Source organism: Leuciscus leuciscus (genome assembly GCF_965113295.1).
Source record: "Leuciscus leuciscus genome assembly, chromosome: 6".
Lineage (NCBI taxonomy): Eukaryota > Metazoa > Chordata > Actinopteri > Cypriniformes > Leuciscidae > Leuciscus > Leuciscus leuciscus.
The window spans coordinates 8,561,498-8,574,558 of NC_138730.1; the positions used below are offsets into that span (position 1 = coordinate 8,561,498).

General features: G+C 36.7%; 1 long non-coding RNA gene across 1 annotated transcript; it reads left to right on the forward strand.

Annotated features, from left to right (window-relative positions):
• Positions 1–2,395: 2,395 nt before the first annotated feature.
• On the forward strand, positions 2,396–12,807 carry LOC309500347. The gene is made up of 3 exons (XR_014206556.1): positions 2,396–2,501; positions 12,349–12,469; positions 12,679–12,807. It is a non-coding gene; the product is annotated as an uncharacterized lncRNA (long non-coding RNA).
• Positions 12,808–13,061: the final 254 nt, after the last annotated feature.

The window sequence follows — 13,061 nt, forward strand, 5'->3', positions numbered from 1 at the left end:
GAGTTCACACTTGGTGACGTCAGGAAGTACAGACCTAAGGGGCGCTCGAGTCCATGAGAGAGTGTATTTTGGGACAGCCTAGATGACATCATGCTATCGAAAGTCAAACAGCCATGAAACTCCTCCTCTCAATTATCTGATTGGACGTTCGCAACGATGCCTGGGTAGGTAACTTGTGTGGAGGGTGCGAAAGTGTGGGCTTCACTGAAGTCCGCACCGAGGGCACAAAGGCGGCGCTCGTGAGCACACTTCTGAGCGCTGAAATGCAGAATGGGACACCCTACGGACTCATACACTTGGCGAGTACGCGCAATTTAAGGCCACGAGACCGCGAGTCCTCATGAAGTGTGCCATTTGGGATCCAGCCTAACAGGATCTTGAATGGGGTCCTTCAACTAATTAAAGTTGTCAGTGGAATTGCCCGATTTAAAATCAGGATATGGTGTCACACCGGAGGACAAGTGTCATTTACCGGAGGACATTTTAGTGACAAAATTAATCAAGTTCCTATGCTCTTAGAAATATATGGATTAAAATAATGATTGTCATTTACTAAAACACTTGTAAAGTATGCCTGAGGTATTTATTACAATCTTTATGCTTTTCTTTTTAATTTATAAAACTTGAAATTTATTGAACCATGCTTGAGACAGTCACACCACAGGACAATTTTGAGATTTGGCTAAAAAATTTACAAAATCTAATTACACAGCAGTTTTTATAACAACCGGTCTATGTAAGGCAAATAAATGTTTAACCATTTACTGCATTTTAAATGATGACAAAATTAATTATATTCAATTTTAACTTGTGTGACAGTGGAAATGCCATGTCACATCAACCACCCAATTACAAAAAAAAAAAATATAATAATATATGAACCCAAGTTTAAACAGTTCATAGACTCCAGTTTGATTCCATCTGGGACGGCACATAAATAATGGGAACAATAACACATCAAGCAAGAAATGCCGATCATGAACATTGTGCCCATATAAAAGAAACGGGAGAAGAAGAAAAAAAAAAAACTTTATCTCATGTCAATAATAAAAGATTTTTAAAGTGCAGACCTTTTTAGCAATTTAATCATATAAATATTGTGGAATGAGGTATCATGATGCCATATTCAAATTAAGATTTTAAAATAAAAATGTTCCCATATTCAAATAAAGATTTTAAAATAAATGTGTTCAAATAAAGGTTAGTGTCACTAATTACAGTTTTTCTCAGTCGCTTTGGTGCATTTCTCACATCACTATTTACATTTGCACAACAGTTAATGCAGTTCTCAAAACAATTGGTACAAACTGCAAAACCTAGTTAGAATAGACCTATAGGCTCTAGGCTCAAAATGGATGGCTCATTCCTCAAAAGCAAGTATTCATGTCAATGAAAGTGTCAGTGTCATCAAGATGAAAAGTCCTGACACCATTGTTTATGAACAAGATAGTCAAATGGCTTTGTCATGTTTTCATTATGACAGTTTACTCTGTAAATGTTTTCCAATGCAAAAAAGTCAGATCTTGGTGACACTACCTGAAAATGCTCAAGACAGCACTAGATACTATTTGCACAGCCATTTGAAAAATACAGTAAAGTTACACATTACTGTATTTAGTGAGGTAACTGAGTACAAGACACTGAATATGTATGTTTCACATTTTTACTGCATATGCTCTTTGCTATTCTAATTTGTTCACAGCATTGTGCAAAAGAAAAAATACACCCTTATTTACAACAAACATAAAGTCCCTTTGGGTAGAGCTGTGCACAACTGGAAACAATATTGCAGTACATATTGGAACTGAACATTGGTTGCAACTAATGCTTCACACACCCCTTCTCATCAGTGAAAGCTGAGATTCACCTGAGAGAAAATGTTCAATTTAGGAGACATTTAAAAATAAAAAATAATTTTTTTAAAAAATTTGTAAAATTTGCTTGACAGATTTTGACAACTAGTTCAACATTTTTGTATGTAATGACTCAAGCAATGAAATGAAGACTATTAGTTTTATATGGAATGACTATTCAGCATTCACAAGTATAGTTAATTTTGACTGACATGACATAAGCAAATGATAATGTTATAAAACAGCAGAGAGTTGTATGAAAGCAACTGATGCATGTCCAAAAGCATTTGCAATTTGTTGGAAGGAATGAGAAACTGCTACTATGATGTGCACAAATGACTAAATGTTGTGGAGGTTGATCTAACTGTTGTGCAAATGTAAATAGTGATGTGAGAAATGCACCAAAGCGACTGAGAAAAACTGTAAACTGGTATATGTTCAGCTAATTGTCAGTGTTCTGTACCCTGTTTCACAATAAATTAATTTTGGTCTGAAATGGCCATCTAGTGGACGTTTAAGAAACTGTGGGTAATGTATAGCAGGAAGTGAGCAGCTGGGCACATGGCTGGTGTGTGTTGCTCAGACTGGGAGTTTTCTTGGATACTCCTAGTCAATCCTTGCTTTCTGAAGTTTTGAAGAGCAATAGCTGTAAGTTTTCTTTATCTACTTGCTTTGGGTAACTCAGAAGTATATTTTTGATATTAACCTGTAAAGTAATTAGAAAAAATATTGTAATTTAAGCATGTGACGTGTTATCTTAAGCTTTTCAATACAAATCGTAAATATTTTAGGAAATATACAAATAATCTATTTTAATATGCAAATGTGTTTAATGTCAATGGCATTGCTGTAATCTGAATTATCATTTGTGTTATTTGAAGCTATGTTTAGTCATGAGTCTAATTGGAGATATGCATTTCTTTATTTTATTTTCACTCTGATCCACCGTAGTTCTGTGTTATCAAGATATAATAAATGCTGGAATTTCTTAACTCTATAATGGATGGAGTTTAACTTGCTGTCAAACTTCGCAAAGATTATACATGAAGGGAGGACAGTATAGTCAGCCTCTTACATGTCTGCATCTCGAGAGATTGCAGAATTCAAGAGACAAATCTGAGCTGAGAAAATTGAAGCTGGTTCAAATCATACCTATCTGACCGCTACCATTTTGTCTATTTAAATGGAGAAAAATCGATCATAACTCCAGTAAACTATGGAGTGCGGCAGGGATCTGTATTAGGCCCTCTGTTATTTTCAATATATATGATGCCACTTGGAAATATTATAAGGAAACATGGAATTAGTTTCCATTGTTATGCTGATGACACTCAAATATATATTTCATCACGGCCGGATGAAAACTCAAAATTTTCCAAATTGACAGAGTGTGTTAAAGATATAAAAGATTGGATGACCCGTAATTTTCTTTTATTAAATCCAGACAAGACAGAGGTAATACTTATCGGTTCAAAAAACCGCCCACAAAACCTCGCACAATACAACTTTAACATCATAGGATGTCCTGTTACTTTATCCTCTACAGTAAAAGACCTGGGTGTTATACTCGATTGCAACCTGTCTTTTGAAAATCATATTTCATATGTTACAAAAACAGCATTTTTCCACCTTAGAAACATTGCTAAGCTACGTAATATGCTATCAGTTTCTGATGCAGAAAAGTTAGTTCATGCATTCATGACCTCGAGACTGGATTACTGTAATGCTTTACTAGCTGGTTGTCCTGCATCCTCAATAAACAAGCTACAGTTAGTCCAAAATGCCGCCGCTAGAGTTCTTACTAGATCAAGAAAATATGATCATATAACACCGATTTTATCATCACTGCATTGGTTACCTATAAAGCTCCGTATTAATTATAAGGTATTGCTACTGACCTATAAAGCCCTAAACGGCTTAGCTCCTGTCTATTTAACGGATCTTTTGTCACCCTATAATCCATCGCGCTCTTTAAGATCACTAAATTCAAGGCTTTTGGTCATACCTAGGATATCCAGAACCACCAAAGGAGGGAGAGCATTCTCACATTTGGCTCCAAAACTCTGGAATAGTCTTCCTGATACTGTTCGTTGCTCAGACTCGCTCTCCCAGTTTAAAACTAGATTAAAGTCGCATCTCTTCAGCCAGGCATTCATATAATCCTACAGTTCAAACTACAATCCGGCCTGTAGCTCATAAATGCCAGAGGAGAACTGGCCCCCGACTGAGCCTGGGTTCTCCCAAGGTTTTTTTTTTCTCCATTAGGTCACCTGATGGAGTTTTAGGACACCATTAGGTCACTTGATGAAGTTTTTCGGTTCCTTGCCACTGTTGCCTTTGGCTTGCTCAGTTGGGGATATTTTGGGGATATTTAATTTAATTTTATCAATCAATAAATTCCTCTTGAAACAAACTTTGTTGTATTATTTTAATTTAATACTGTGAAGCTGCTTTGATACAATCTGTATTGTGAAAAGCGCTATACAAATAAACTTGACTTGACTTGACTTGACAAATGATGTTTTATAAACAAAGTTTGGGAGGAGCAGGTCCAAACGGTCTATCTAATCATCTCGAGAGGAGGTATATAAACTCGGTGGCCTCAATCCCCTTGGACAGAACGCCAACTACGCTTATTATATTTGCTTACTCTATTTGATCAGTTGTAAGTGTGAAAACAACTGCTACAGATTAAAATCTATAAATCAAAACATTTATTGCATTTATGAAGAAAAGTTTCCGCACCCAAGGCTCTATCACTGTTGTCTCAATGGCATTCGGATATCTGAGGTGGATTGCCGGCAACATCCATTAGGATAGTTTATGATTTGGTCTTAATGACTTAGTCCTCTTGACTACTCCTAATGTTTCACAGATTTAGGAGCTGGTTTTAGAGCTAAAATGTTTTGTGAAATACTCTTAGAGACAAAATTTAGGAGTCCTAAAATTAGGATTGACATTGTTTTTAAGAGTTTCTCCTAAATCACAAAGTTATGAGCTACTTTTAGCCTTAAAATGTTTTGTGAATACGTTCCCAGGACCCGTATGTATAAAACGTCTAAGAAATGCTCTTAAGAATAGTCTTAAGTTTTGACTTAAAAGTAGGACTTCTCTAAGAGTAAGAGACTTTTATTAAGAAGCTAAAAGCAACTTTCAGTAAAGTATAAGACTGATTCTTAAGTGCTGACTGAAGTGGGACTTAAGTGTTGTAAACTAAGGACTACAATGATGTCAACCCAAAATGGCTGCCCTCAACCACTGAATCAGCCAATAGTGATCCTGCAAGGGTGAGGTCACCGCAGCATGACACCAATCATTTAATATAATAATAATAAAATAATTTAATTAAGACACTGAATTAAATTTAAAAAAAATTTTTATTGCTTTGCATTGTGCAAAATTATCACACATTTGTAGATGTCTCCTCATTTACAGTTGGAGCTATGATGCAAACTTGATCCATCAATGGATCCAACAACTCAGGAAAGCCTGAAATCCTCATAAAAGTGGCTTGATTTTGCTGCAAGATTTGAAGATCAGTGGCCAAACGTGAGGCAAAGGAAAATTGACAGATTTCACCCTTTATTCAAATAGTATAAAAAATGTGTTAAAGATTTTGTAAGCGTACTGTGTAGTTGTGCCTGGAGTCAATTGCTTATTTGTGATAACACAATGAAACATGCCAAATTGTACAGACATATTTTTTAGCCAGGCGATCATACAAAGAAATCATAAACACATGAAAAAACAGGAGAGGACAATGAAATATTAATAACTGACTATGTTGCAGACAATGTATGATTTTGGGTTTTTTTTCTCCTGTGAGCTTTTTAGTTTTTCTAAAACCTGTAGCTGTAGTTTGCCCTTTTTTGTCACTTAATATTCAACAGAATTATTGATCTGCCTGCATTGACACTATTATTTGGGAACTGAACTGAGCTGGACGATGGACTGATTTCTCCAGAGCGAATAAATATAAATAAATAAATGGATAACTAATGATTTTTACAATGGAAATGAATCAACACTGAACTTAATTAAGCTGGACAGTGACACTATTGTCTTCTAAAGCTGCTGTACAGCCAAAACTAACTTTGTTGCATCATTTTCCTGTAATCAATGTAAATCCGCTTTGAAACAATCTGTATTGTAAAAGGTGACTTGACTTGAAATAATTTTGTCAGATAAATACCTTCACTAAGTTTAGTGTTTTGTTATTCCCTCATATTTTAAAATATGTAAAAAATATAAATATAAAAATATTTTCCTCATAATTTGATGGTTCAAGCAAACGTGTTGGGTCATTAAAAAAATAAAATAACTGCACATCACTTTTGGCCACTACTGTGTGTTTGGTGTGGTCGGTGTCACAATAGTGCTGTTTCAGACCCTGCTTACCCTGAATCACACTTATTCTTAAGTTTATGATTTAGAGTAAATGTTAGAATTTTGACAGACTTAAGACTAAAATTTTACTCTGAGTGGCTTTATACATACGGCCCCAGGTCATTTGGGGTACTATTATCTTCACAGTCGGGGGGATTACCTGTATTGTCTTTAGATGCTTTTGTTTTAGTGGTCACTTTTAAGGCTGTGTGTAAGGTGAACACCTTTAAGGCCTGCCCACTGACATCCTATAAAATACAATGCATAGCTCCCTTAGTCAGACTTCACTGCAGCATGAAACAGAACGTTCTCAATAAAGAGTCCTGTTGAAGATACATCCAAGTCTCCTGGGCCCGTATCCCTAAAGAATTTTTGTGCAAAAAGTGGCTCCTAGCGGCCAAATTCTAAGAAAATTCTCAGAGTCATGACGTTTTCTTAGAATTTCCCCTAAAAGTGACACGAAAATCCCAGTTAATATAAAAGCTATTCCTCAAGATTCCTAGCGCTTAAAAGGGCTCCTAAGGCGAGTCTGCTAAGAGCAGGGAAGAGGACTTTTAGTGGCTTAGGAGTTCCCCTAAGCAGCTGCACAAAACCTTTTTTTCTCCATTTTCTGTGTTTGTAGGATATTTGTTAACAAGCCTTCATAAATAGACCAGCCAGCAATCACAGACATTGATAAAAGCTGAGCCGTGTTACCCTCGTTAAGACCACACTGAGTTGTAACGTTGCAATTTCTACTTCATTAAGGACAGCCCCTTGAGATAGGCCATCTTGTTTTCAATGGGGTCCATATGGGAGTGAAAGTACAAAAAATGCCAGCTAGGATATTAATATGAGCAAATAAGACATGAATCATTATTTGAACAGGGTGTAATGAGCTTAAGTTTTCACATATTTTAGATTCTAATGTTAGGCTATAACCCCTACAGCTTACTATTCATTTTCCAGATATTTTCTTGAATGTGAAATATTATTTACAATTACAGTCTGCATAAGATTAGAGTGTATAATTATGTTTATTGATTTGAGGGTACATCCTTTGCTCATTATCACCAAAAGTTCATTTTCATCAAACTTGTAGGATCAACCAATCACGGCTTTTGAAATGATGACTCATACCTAGCAACGGGGTCAACCACACCTCCTCACTAAGATAGGATTTTCCATCCATTCCTTGCTCAGAGTTCACTGAAAATGTTCTGGAATCACTTCTAAGCTAAAACTCCTGGCAAGGAATTTTTAGGTTAAGTTAGGAGCTCTCTGAGAGGATTCTCAGAATCGTTAGGGATACCGGCCCAGGGCCCGTATTCATAAAGAATCTTAATGCAAAGAGTAGCTCCTAGTGACAAAATTCTAAGAAAATTCTTAGAAATGTGGGCGTTTACTCTTAAAATTAAAGAAAAAATCCTAGTAAAGAAAAGAGTAATTCAGAAAGCATCTTAACCCTTAAAAGAGCTCTTAAGGTCAAAATTGTTAGGAGCACGGACGAGGACTTTTAAGAGGCTTAAGAGTTTCTTTAACAGAGGAGAAAATGGCAGAAAGACGAAGAGGGAGAAGAAATGTGTTGAAGACAATGAATAACAGTGAGTTAATAAGACGCTATAGATTAGATCGTGCAGGGATCATGTTTGTGACTGATCTTATTAGAGACACGCTAACATCTCCGAAACAGCACAGAAATGCCATAGCGCCAGAAATGAAAGTAATCACTACATTACGATATTTGGCAACTGGGAAAATTCCATGTTTGATACATTAAAACCAACATTCAAACCACCACTTAAATAGACATGCCAGCAATTAGTGTAATTGGAAAGAGTGGAACAATTTTTATCATTCTAAGCCAAGCAAATACCTTATAGGAAATTAACAGCATGGTAAATAAAAATAAAAAGGATTTATATACACATATATAATGTGTGTGTGTGAGTGTGTGTGTGTGTGAGAACGGTCAAATAGGAAAAATTACGTATGTAATTTCAAAGTGAAGGCTTAGAATAGACCCTATACTTAAAATCACTTTTTTTTCCCTTCTTGGACAACCAACCAATCACAGTCGTCAAAAGATTGTGTCAAACATAGCAACGGGGTCAACCCCGCCTCCTTACTAAGATGAAAGTTTTTGTCTTTTCCTTACTCAGAGTTGCTCTCAGATCGGTCCCGAATCGCTTTTAAGCTAAGACTCCTACGTAAAAGTTTTTAAGCTAAATTAAGAGTTTTCTGAGAGGATTCTTAGAATCTTTATGAATACGGGCCCTGGTCTTTGCTTCTGAGATTTCCAACAGTTGCTTGGTGATTTAGTTTTGGAACCCTCAGAAAACTTTAACTAGATTTTTCTCAATTTACTTTGCTGACTATATTGGCTTCAAACAGGTGTAGCTCAGTCATTTTTTTGTCTGATTCCAACAAATTATACATTAAATTTGCGCACTGCAACTCATTTTGCCAGCACGGGTCACATTTTTGTCTCGTTTCCGGTCCAAAATATCTCAAAATTCTTAATTCAAACTGCATGTACTAAGTAAAATGACATAAGATGTTGTCTGGTTTTCCAAAAAAATAAATAAAAATGATGCCAGATTTTTTGCTTAAAAACAAGCAAAATTATCTGCCAATGGGGGTAAGAAAAATAACCTAGTTTCTGTTTGAAATAAGAAATATTTTTCTTGCAGTGTATGATCTCTTTATGAACTTTTTGAAGCATCAAAGTGTGAGTTGCATGGACTATCAATGAAGGGACAGAAATTTCTCAAATTTCATTAACACATCTTTATTTGTGTTTCGAAGATGAACGACAGTCTTACATGTTTGGAACAACATGAGGGCGAGTAAATTAATGACAGATTTTTCATTTTTGGGTGAACTATCCCTTTAAAATATAGCTGTGATTTTTGTGTCCAGAGGAGCTTTGGGGATTGCAGTGAATTCTAAGATGGGGGAACCGAGACTGCTTGAGTGTGGCTATGGAAGAGTTACGTTATCTTATGGAAAGATAAACTGTTGTTTCTCTGAAACTAATAAAGTGAAGAACCTTATTATGCATCAAACAAATAGACAAAAGATTATTTGTTAACTATCAGCTATATTACCTCTAAAGTAAATTAGAAAATCATATACTGATATAGCTCTGAAAAAAATTAGGAGACCACTGCAAAATTAGCAGATTCTCTGGATTTATTATTTACATGTATCTGTTTGAGTAAAATCAACATTTTTGATTTATTCTACAAACTACTGACATTTCTTCCAAATTTCAAATAAATAGAGCATTTATTTGCAGGAAATGACAACTGGTCAAAATAACGAAAAAAGATGCCATGTTTTCAGACTTCGAATAATGCAAAGAAAACAAGTTTATATTTATTTTTAAACAACAAAATGCTAATGTTTTAACTTAGGAAGAGTTCAGAAATCAATATTTGGTGGAATAACCCTGATTTCCTATCACAGTTGTCATGCATCTTGGCATGCTCCCTATCAGTCAGTCACATTGCTGTTGGGTGACTTTATGCCACAATAATTAAGCATTTTTTCTTTTAGGATAATCTTTTACGTGGCTTGAGGTATGTGTCCTTCGCAAAGACGTATCTGCCTGATTCTAGCCTTACTGAAGAACCACTAGATCACCACCAATCCTCCTCCAAATTGCACAGTGGGTGCGAGAGACTGTGGGTTGTAAGCCTCCCTAGATCTCTGTCTAACCATTAGAGGACCAGGTTTTGGGCAAAGCTGAAAACTGAAAACTGGACTCATCAGAGAAGATCAGAATTCACACAGAAGTCTTTGAAGTGTCTTTAAAGTTTTACCAATGCATTTCTCACTTTCCAAACCACCACAAGTGTACATTTGGCAATATTCTAAACAAATAGAGTCCAAACAAGATGGAAAAAGATTGAACTATCATGGATTTATTCATTTGTACATTAACAGCTGAATTTGTGTAAAATTTAGGATTACAAATAGCTGTCACTGAGAATACTTATTTCTCTGAATAATATGAAATGGCTGTATGTAGTTTGCATCAGTTTTAAGGTTTCCAAACATAGTTATGAATGGATTTGGATGGATCATTGTGGTCTCTCTTTAGCCCCTTTCACACAGAGATTCCGGAAAATACACGTATAATGTGTCCCGGGATTTGTCCCGGGATCGTTTGATTCTGGTTCATTCACACTGCCAGGGATTTTCCGGAATCTGTTCACACACATCCCGTAAAGACTTGTGACATCGATGTGACGTGTAATATCTCCACAGCATCTAAGTTTGCTTATGATCTGCGATTTTTCCACGCTTGTCCATTTTTTTCTGATTCGATCACTGCATACCGTTCCACTAAGCTGATGAATAGTGATGCACCGAAATGAAAATTCTGGGCCGAAACCGAAAATTTAGGATGCACTTGGCCGAAAACCGAAACTGAAGCCAAAAATGGCTTCTTTTAAAAACGTATATATATATATATATATATATATTTAAATTGCTTGAATTTAATGGATCTGAAATGAAAAATCACAATATAATAATCTAACTTTTATTAACAGTTACATAACAAATCCTAAAATATTTTTAACAATAAATATAAATAATAATACCAAATAATATTATTCTTCAAGTTTTATGTTCCATCAAATAAAATAGTTTTTTTTAAAGTTGTGCAAAAAAATCCACAATTTAGGAGATTTTTGCAGGACAAATGTTAGGCTACATATTGCAGCTTTGGTGTCCTCTCGTATAGGGCTGTCACTTTTGTGAAAAAATCCTGTTTGATTTTTGAGACATAAGTGTTCATTGAATCGTTAGTAAATTGCCTATATTTGGCGTTGATCCGTTTTCAACGCCAAATATAGGCAAATCCACGGACAACTAAACAGGCATTAAGACGAACGTAAAGAGTGCGCTTGAGACGCGCACAAGTCAGCAATGTGGACTGCCATAACATCAATGAAAAACATTACTGAAGGCTACATATTATGCAGAAATAGGCTGTGTGTGTGTGTGTGTGTGTGTGTGTCAGAACCTGCAGTTGCTGTGTGACGCGCGTTCGCTGCGGGCGTATCATGACGAGCTGGACGCACTCCGAGAGAAGGCCGTTAAAATCGATTCCCTATTTTCCTTTTTGAAACTTGTGTTGGTTGGTCCGATCGATTGTGCAATAAGTGACAGCCCTCTGACATGCTTAATCTTTGAAAGGCAGACGCGTGATAACAGCTCGACCGTGAGTGAAACCTAAGTGCTTGCGCACGGATGGGAGGGGCGGGTGACATTCATTTTCGGTTTACGTTTTAGGCTGTTTTTTTTATTTCGGCCCGAAACCGATAATGCCATTTTCGGTGCACCCCTACTGATGAACAATCTCAGCTTTAGCGTCATCACTACGACACACCCCTTACGGCATTGGTCCTGGCTTTTGTTCACACAGGGCGTGTTCCGGGTCTGATCCCGGCAATGTTCCTAGGTCCTCATCCCGGCATCAATCCCGGGACGTGTTTGCGTTCACACAGAAGGCACTCTAGCAATTTTATGGCAAATTTTCCGGGATAAATGCGCTGTGGGAAAGGTGCTTTTGTTTCACCCACTGCTGCTGAGGTCCTGAGGAATTTTTATGGCAGTCACAGGCCAAGACCTTAGATGGGTGAAGGGCAGAAACTGCATGTGGATCAGAGGAAAGTCCTGTCCTTCCTGGGCTTGGTACCAGAGGACGACTTCTTGCCCTCTAAGAGGTGTCTGGCTGTTTCAGCAATATAGAAATATATTTGAAAATATCTTCTTCTTTTTTTTACCGTATGGGATTGCACACATTCACGTTTAATTGATGTCTGCTAACAGCAATCAACCCTCATCAATATACTTTCAGCTTCTCTCTGAACTACTGTGGTAATTAAAGAATTGAAAGAAGTCTTTGTTCTTAACATTAATGGAGGAGGGGTTTGGTGGAACGTCAGGCTGTGAGCTGAATTATGCAAACAATTCTAGGCTCACAGATTGTAAGTGTGATGATCATCTGCTAAATGAGCAACAGCGACCACAATTCACACCTTCAGTCAGTGAAGCCGCTCCCACAGCCGTTCATGAGAGTTTAATTGCTGGGAATATTCCCATCTTCCCACAGGAGAAGAAGCAAGCAAGCAGGAGGAATTACTCCAGGAGAAACTACTGACATATTACTGTAAAGATGGACTTTGAGGAAGAACCCTGCAGAATGAGAGATGAAGATACAGAGGAAGAAACAGGTTGGTGTTTTCCTTCATTCTCTTTAATGACTGACAAGAAACATTAAGATAAACATGACATACATAAAAAATACATCTAGAAACTAGATTCACTTACATTCCTTCTTGTTTTACATTTGTCCTCCTTTAAAGAATATTCAATATTCAATATTGAAGTGAATGAAGACCATCACCATATATTTAAAAAAACTCATTATTTCGCATTGCAGATGGAAACACAGTCATTTCCCAGACTAAAAGGAAATTCACACTCAAAAAAGCTGGGAAATCTGGAGTCAAAGGATCTTTCGCCTGCACTGAGTGTGGAAAGTGTTACACGCATAAACCAGACCTTAAGCGACACATGAGAATTCACACTGGAGAGAATGCTGTTCACATGCACTCAGTGTGGAAAGGATTTCACAGAGAAAGGAAAGTTGGATATACACATGAGAGTTCACACGGGAGAACGACCGTTCACATGCACTCAGTGTGGACAGAGTTACGTACATGAACCAGACCTTAAGAGATGCATGAGAGTTCACACTGGAGAAAAACCATTCACATGCACCCAGTGTGGAAAAAGTTTCATTGACAAAGCATGCTTAAAGTC